At 48.3% G+C, this 5,609-nt stretch overlaps 1 pseudogene across 1 annotated transcript; it reads left to right on the plus strand.

Annotated features, from left to right (window-relative positions):
• Window positions 1-1,905: 1,905 nt before the first annotated feature.
• LOC308423767 (ferritin light chain 1-like) lies at window positions 1,906-5,217 on the plus strand (annotated as a pseudogene). Its single transcript has 2 exons — window positions 1,906-1,915; window positions 4,568-5,217. The product of its transcript is annotated as a ferritin light chain 1-like (transcript).
• The last annotated feature ends 392 nt before the right edge of the window (window positions 5,218-5,609 follow it).

Below are 5,609 nucleotides of genomic sequence, written 5' to 3' on the forward strand. Positions count from 1 at the left end.
TACTGTGTTCGGGGAATGAACAGACTCGGGTCTCTCCCTGTACCCACAACAGAATTTTCATCCAAGGCACCTGATCCTTGACATTCCTCCTGACCTGACGCTGCACTGATGAAACCAAACCCCGGGAGTAGAAGTGTTCAGAAACAAAACCACCCTGCTGCTTTGTTGAAGGCACTCCAAGAGAGCGTGCCTCGTGGTCCCTGTGGGGCTATAGAGAAGTTTTCGCTGAGAAAACACAAAGAAAAAGAAAGAATTCTGGGGAAAGTTGCTGAACACCCCAGCAAAGCTCACAGTCAGCTGCGGTCTTCTCTGCATCTCCCCAACCCTCATTCATCTTGTCTCCAAAGGCATCACTGTCATAGCAACCAACCTGCAAGCATAGACACTCAGCCCATCCGGGAGCTAAATTTCCATTTCTCCACACCCACCACCTTCCGGCCAGCCTCATTCAAATCCTTCAGTTACAACCCTGCGGCCCTTCCCTCTAGGTGCATCTTTAACAAGCAGCGACCCTTAAGGTGACAAAATAAAATTCACACGTTAGGTTCAGAGTCGGAAACAGGCAGATGGACCCCACAGTTCCATAGTGGATCTTGAGAATCTGCTGGAAGGGGGATTGATTCGATGAGGGACACTTGCCCCTGAGCCGGGGCACCAAGTCGCTTTACCCGGAAAATGGACTCCTGTACTTTCCGTCCAGACTAGGAAAAAAAAAAACCCAAAACTTATGCGAGCCACAAGCTCCTATCAGGCTGCTTTCCCACCTCTGGTCCTTCTTCCCACGTGAGCAGAGTTAAGGTCTCCTAAACAAAACCAAAAGAACAAAACAAACAGACAAAGCCCCTGAAGCCCATCCACCCCCCAGCATGCCAGGCTCTCCCACCGACAGCCTCAGCTAGCAGTTTGGTGACTTTCGGGGTACAGGAACCACAGCGGGAAAGGAGTGTCAGGCCTGCCAACTGACAAGCGCTTAGCATACACCTCTCCATTAGTCTTCAGAACATCTCATTAAAGAGTGAAAATTAGGAGGGGCTCGGGGATGGCTCCAGAGTTGCATGTTTAATCTCTGTAACACCTCAAAAACACCCCAATGCTTAAAGGTTACAATCGTTCTCACTTACAGTGTGGCTCAGAGAGGGCAAGCGCCCCAACCTGAAAGAAACAACAGGGAGGTGGATTTGAATGCAGACCTGTCACCTCATAAATTCAAATTCTTCCCTTTACAACCATTTCCCCGGTGGGGAGCCCGGAGTCTTCAGCAAGGCTGCAACCTCCGTGACAGCTTTGAGGGGCTAGAACCATTCACATGCAATAAAAGGCATCTTCCTCCTCTCTCCTCCACAAGGGAGAGAGTTCTATTTCTCAGCCCTTCTCCTGAATAAGGACCTTAACTTTTGATTTGCAAAAACCTTCCTTAGAATGATAAAGCAGATGTCTCCTTATGGGCCATCTGGGGAGTGTGACTTCTAATTCTCCAAGGGATCCTCAAAGGGAAAAAAAAAACAAAACAACCCCCACATCATTATGTATTCATTAGAGGTCAAAGTTTCAAGAGGGGATGTCAGAGGAGGGTGTTTACCTCAGAAGGCGGAGGAAGGAAAACACTGCCCCCGGGGAAACCCTAGTCCCACATCAGAAACTACCGGTGATTCTCAGTGGTGACAGAAAACCCAGGGTTGAGAAAAAACAAAATGAAAGCAAGAGGGTTGAATTCGGCTCTAAGCCCCTGGTCCTCCTCCTCTCCCTTCCTTGGGGGTGGGGGAGAGGGAGAATACCCAACAGCAGAGGAGAGACTAAAGCCAGCCCACCCCTGAGCATCTCCAGGGCTGATGCTCCGGTCATTGAAACCAGGCTGTTCTCAGGGTGAGGCAAGAGAAAAGGACTGTGTAATTTCCCAAGGGCGACATGGTCAGAGGTAGACATGAATCCTTGAGGCCTCAGACTAAACTTGGTCAGAGAGGTTAGGGAGAGGATGGAGAGAGGACTGGGGATGTGGACAAGGAGGAGGTGGGGGTGCAGAAAGGCCTTGTGGTCATACCAGGTGTCTAAGTGCATACACACATACTAACAATGAAAAACCAGGCAAACAAAGAAAAAGGTTACTTCACTGAGGCTCAGAGAACTTTTAAAAAAGCATAACTATCTGCTTCCAAGGTTAAAACTCTCAGTAAGCAATGATGCCTAGCTGTGTGCCACACACTTGTCCTAGCAGTTGGAAGGTAGAGAGGTAGAGGCAAAGGTGTCAGGAATTTACAGTTATTCTCAGCTGCATTAGACGGGGAGGGGGGGAGCTGGGTGTGCTACTAGAGGCAGAGAGGCAGGTGGATCTCTGAGTACCTGACCAGCAGACCAACCTGGTCTACAGAGCTAGTGATATACAGAGAAGCTGTCTGGAAAGAAGAAGGAAGAGGAGAAGGAAAAGAAGGAAGAGGAAGAAGAGGATGAAGAAGAAGAAGAAAAGTCAAAGAAAGAATAGCACACTTAAACTGTTTTGGGTTTATTGATTGTTGTCCAGAATATGTTTATTTGTTTGTTTGAGACAAGACCCTGCTATGAAGCCCAGGCTGGCTTCGAACTAGCTATCCTTCTGTCTCGCCTCCAAGCCCTGAGATGACAGTTCTGCATCTCCTATCCAGCTGTCTTGAAAGACTATCAGGAGGAGGAATGGCAGTGCTTCCCTTGCTGGGACTCGTGCTCACGAGCTGAATGGTAAGCCTTCTGTCTTCTAAGGCCCCGTGTTATATGCTCAAGTCTTCATCTATCCCTACTTCTACAAGAAGAGTCCCAGCGCTCGTTTCTCACTAGTTAGTTCTTATAGGCAGTCTACAGATGCACCAATTGGCACTGGCTTTGTGTGTGAGTGGTGGTGTGAGCCAGATTTCTCTGTCCAGCCTTGGTGACCATCACCTGTCTGTGTAGAGCTGAAATTGTGAGTTATCATAGAACTGTGTGTTACTTGCGTTTATCCACAACGGAAGCTCCTTAACTCTTCTTATCCTAACCAAAGGGCTTAAATGCAGCTGTACCAACCAGGATTCACCTGGAAGATCAGCCCCAATCACCAAGGTGCTGGGAACTTGAGATGGGATGGGGACCAGATGTGAAACTGACAGCCCGAGGTCCTCTAGGATTCATAGCTGGACACATCTCAGCATTGGGTGTTTTGAATATTTTAGCTACAAGTTGACGGTACTGTCTGGGGAGATTTAGCTGGTCCAGCCTTACTGAAGAAAGTATGTCATGTAGGTCGTAGACTCGGAGATTAGAAACTCCCCATCACTTCCTGTTCACTCTCTCTACTTCCTCCTTGCCCTTAAAAAATGTGAATTCTCAGCTTCCAGTCCCTGCTGCTGTGGACATAACAATGGACTCCCCTGACTGGAACCATAAGTCAAAATAAATTATTCTCTAAGTTGCCTTGGTTATGGCACTTTGTCATACAATGAAAAGTAATACAATGGTCTAATGAAATTGAGTGAGCTTTGTGACAAGATATTTGAACCTGTTTTTAGTTGTGGTGTGGCTCAGCCCATAGCACACAGCTTTAATCCCTTTGGTTGGAATACAGAGGTTTCCTCAGTGCACAACTGCAATACCAAACAGTGAAGGTAAAGTCAGTTTGTAGAAGGAAGCACCCATGTTTGAAAGTGATGTCCCATTGAGAGGGAGAGGGGGGCAGTTCATCGGGAGAGTTTTACAGAGACAGATTGGAGAGAGAACAAGCTAGACACTAAACACAGGTAAAGACAGAATGAGCAGGAGAATGAGGAGCCAGAAGACTAGAGAAGACTGAGAGAGAGAGAGAGAGAGAGAGAGAGAGAGAGAGAGAGAGAGAGAGAGAGAGAGAGAGAGAGAGAGACCAGATCGAATAAACTCATCTGGAAGAGGAGTTAATTCAGCAGCTGATATTAGTTTTTCTCAGCTCATCAGGATCTCACGTCACAGCCCAGGGTTCAGAGCAGCCTGGGACTCACTTTATAAACCAAGTTGGCCTTGAATTTGTGGTAATTCAAAAACCCATCCTTTCAAGAACTGGAGTTACGGATGTGGGTACCATATCTGACTTATTGTAATGAATTCTATCCATGTGCACACATGCCTATGTGTGTGCATAATCGCTTTCACCCAGCCTTTCCAGACAAAGCCATTGTTAACTTGCTTCTCTTGTTTTATTGCTCCTACAGCTGCAGCCAGGTCAGCTAAGGATAGGTTCTGTACTTCTGTATCCCACTTAAGGGAAATGAGACCATTCCTGACGTACCTTTGTCCTATGTCCTATGTCAGACTCCCAAAACTCCTTCAAGGGGTCTCTGCTCCTTGGCATTGTGCTCACTGCTCAGGGAGCAACTGTTTATGCAGTGTTTTTGCAAGTCCATAACAAGTTGAGCCAGGTACGGCCGTTCTTGGCTACTATCCCAAGTGGAGGCAGAAGGATCTGGAGTTCAAGATTACCTCTCAGCCACAGAGTAAGCTCTAGGCCAGAACAGGCCACATGAGACTCTTGTCTTAAAAACAAAAACAAGGCAGCGCCTTTGAGGTCCCGTGGGTCTGTGTCTTGCTTCAACAGTGTTTGAACGGAACAGACCCGGGGGCTCCCATCTTAGCTTCCAGCTGCCCTACAAGTCTCTGCAGTCGCAGCCTCCGGGACCATCTCCTTGCTGTCTCCGGCTCCTAGGACCAACCAACACCGTCTTCGCGGTGTGTGAAGTGGAAGCTGCCGTGAACCGCCTGGCCAACTTGCACCGGCGGGCCTCCTACCCCTACCTCTCTCTGGGCTTCTTTTTCGATCGCGATGACGTGGCTTTGGAGGGCGTAGGCCACTTCTTCCGCTAATTGGCCGAGGAGAAGCGCGAGGGCGCCGAGCATCTCCTCAAGTTGCAGAACGAACGTGGGGGCCGTGCACTCTTCCAGGATGTAAGCCATCTCAAGATGAGTGGGGTAAAACTCTGGAGGCCATGGAAGCTGCCTTGGCCCTGGAGAAAAGCCTGAACCAGGCCCTCTTGGATCTGCATGCCCTGGGTTCTGCCCGCGCAGACCCACATCTCTGTGACTTCCTGGAAAGCCATTTCCTGGATAAGGAGGTGAAGCTCATCAAGAAGATGGGCAGCCACCTGACCAACCTGTCGGCTGGCAGGGCCACAGCCAGCGCAGACTGGCGTGCCCCAGAGATCTCTGGGAGAGTATCTCTTTGAGCGCCTCACTCTCAAGCACGACTAGGAGGCCTCTGTGCCTTCCAAGGGGCTTCCTCCTCTGCTGCACCAGCCGCCTCTGGACCTCCACCCGAATGAACCTCTAAAGCCACTAGGCCGCTTTGTAACTGCCCTGGAGCCTCTCCCAAGTCTTGGACCAAGAAAAAAATAAAGCTTTTTGAAACAGCAAAAATAAATTAATAATAATAATAATAATAATAATAATAATAATAATAATAATAATAATTATAACCCACAATGGAGCTGACATGCCTCTCTCTTGGAGGTAGGACCACAATGCCATCATCAAAATCTGGTCTGATCCAGTGGCCTCTGGAAAGAAAGGATTTTTCCTATCATGTCTCAATTTACATCTTTTATTCAAAGTGCAATTATTATGACTCTGTCATTCGGAAAGGT

The sequence above is a fragment of the Micromys minutus genome, assembly GCF_963924665.1.
Source record: "Micromys minutus genome assembly, chromosome: 8".
NCBI classification, from domain to species: domain Eukaryota; kingdom Metazoa; phylum Chordata; class Mammalia; order Rodentia; family Muridae; genus Micromys; species Micromys minutus.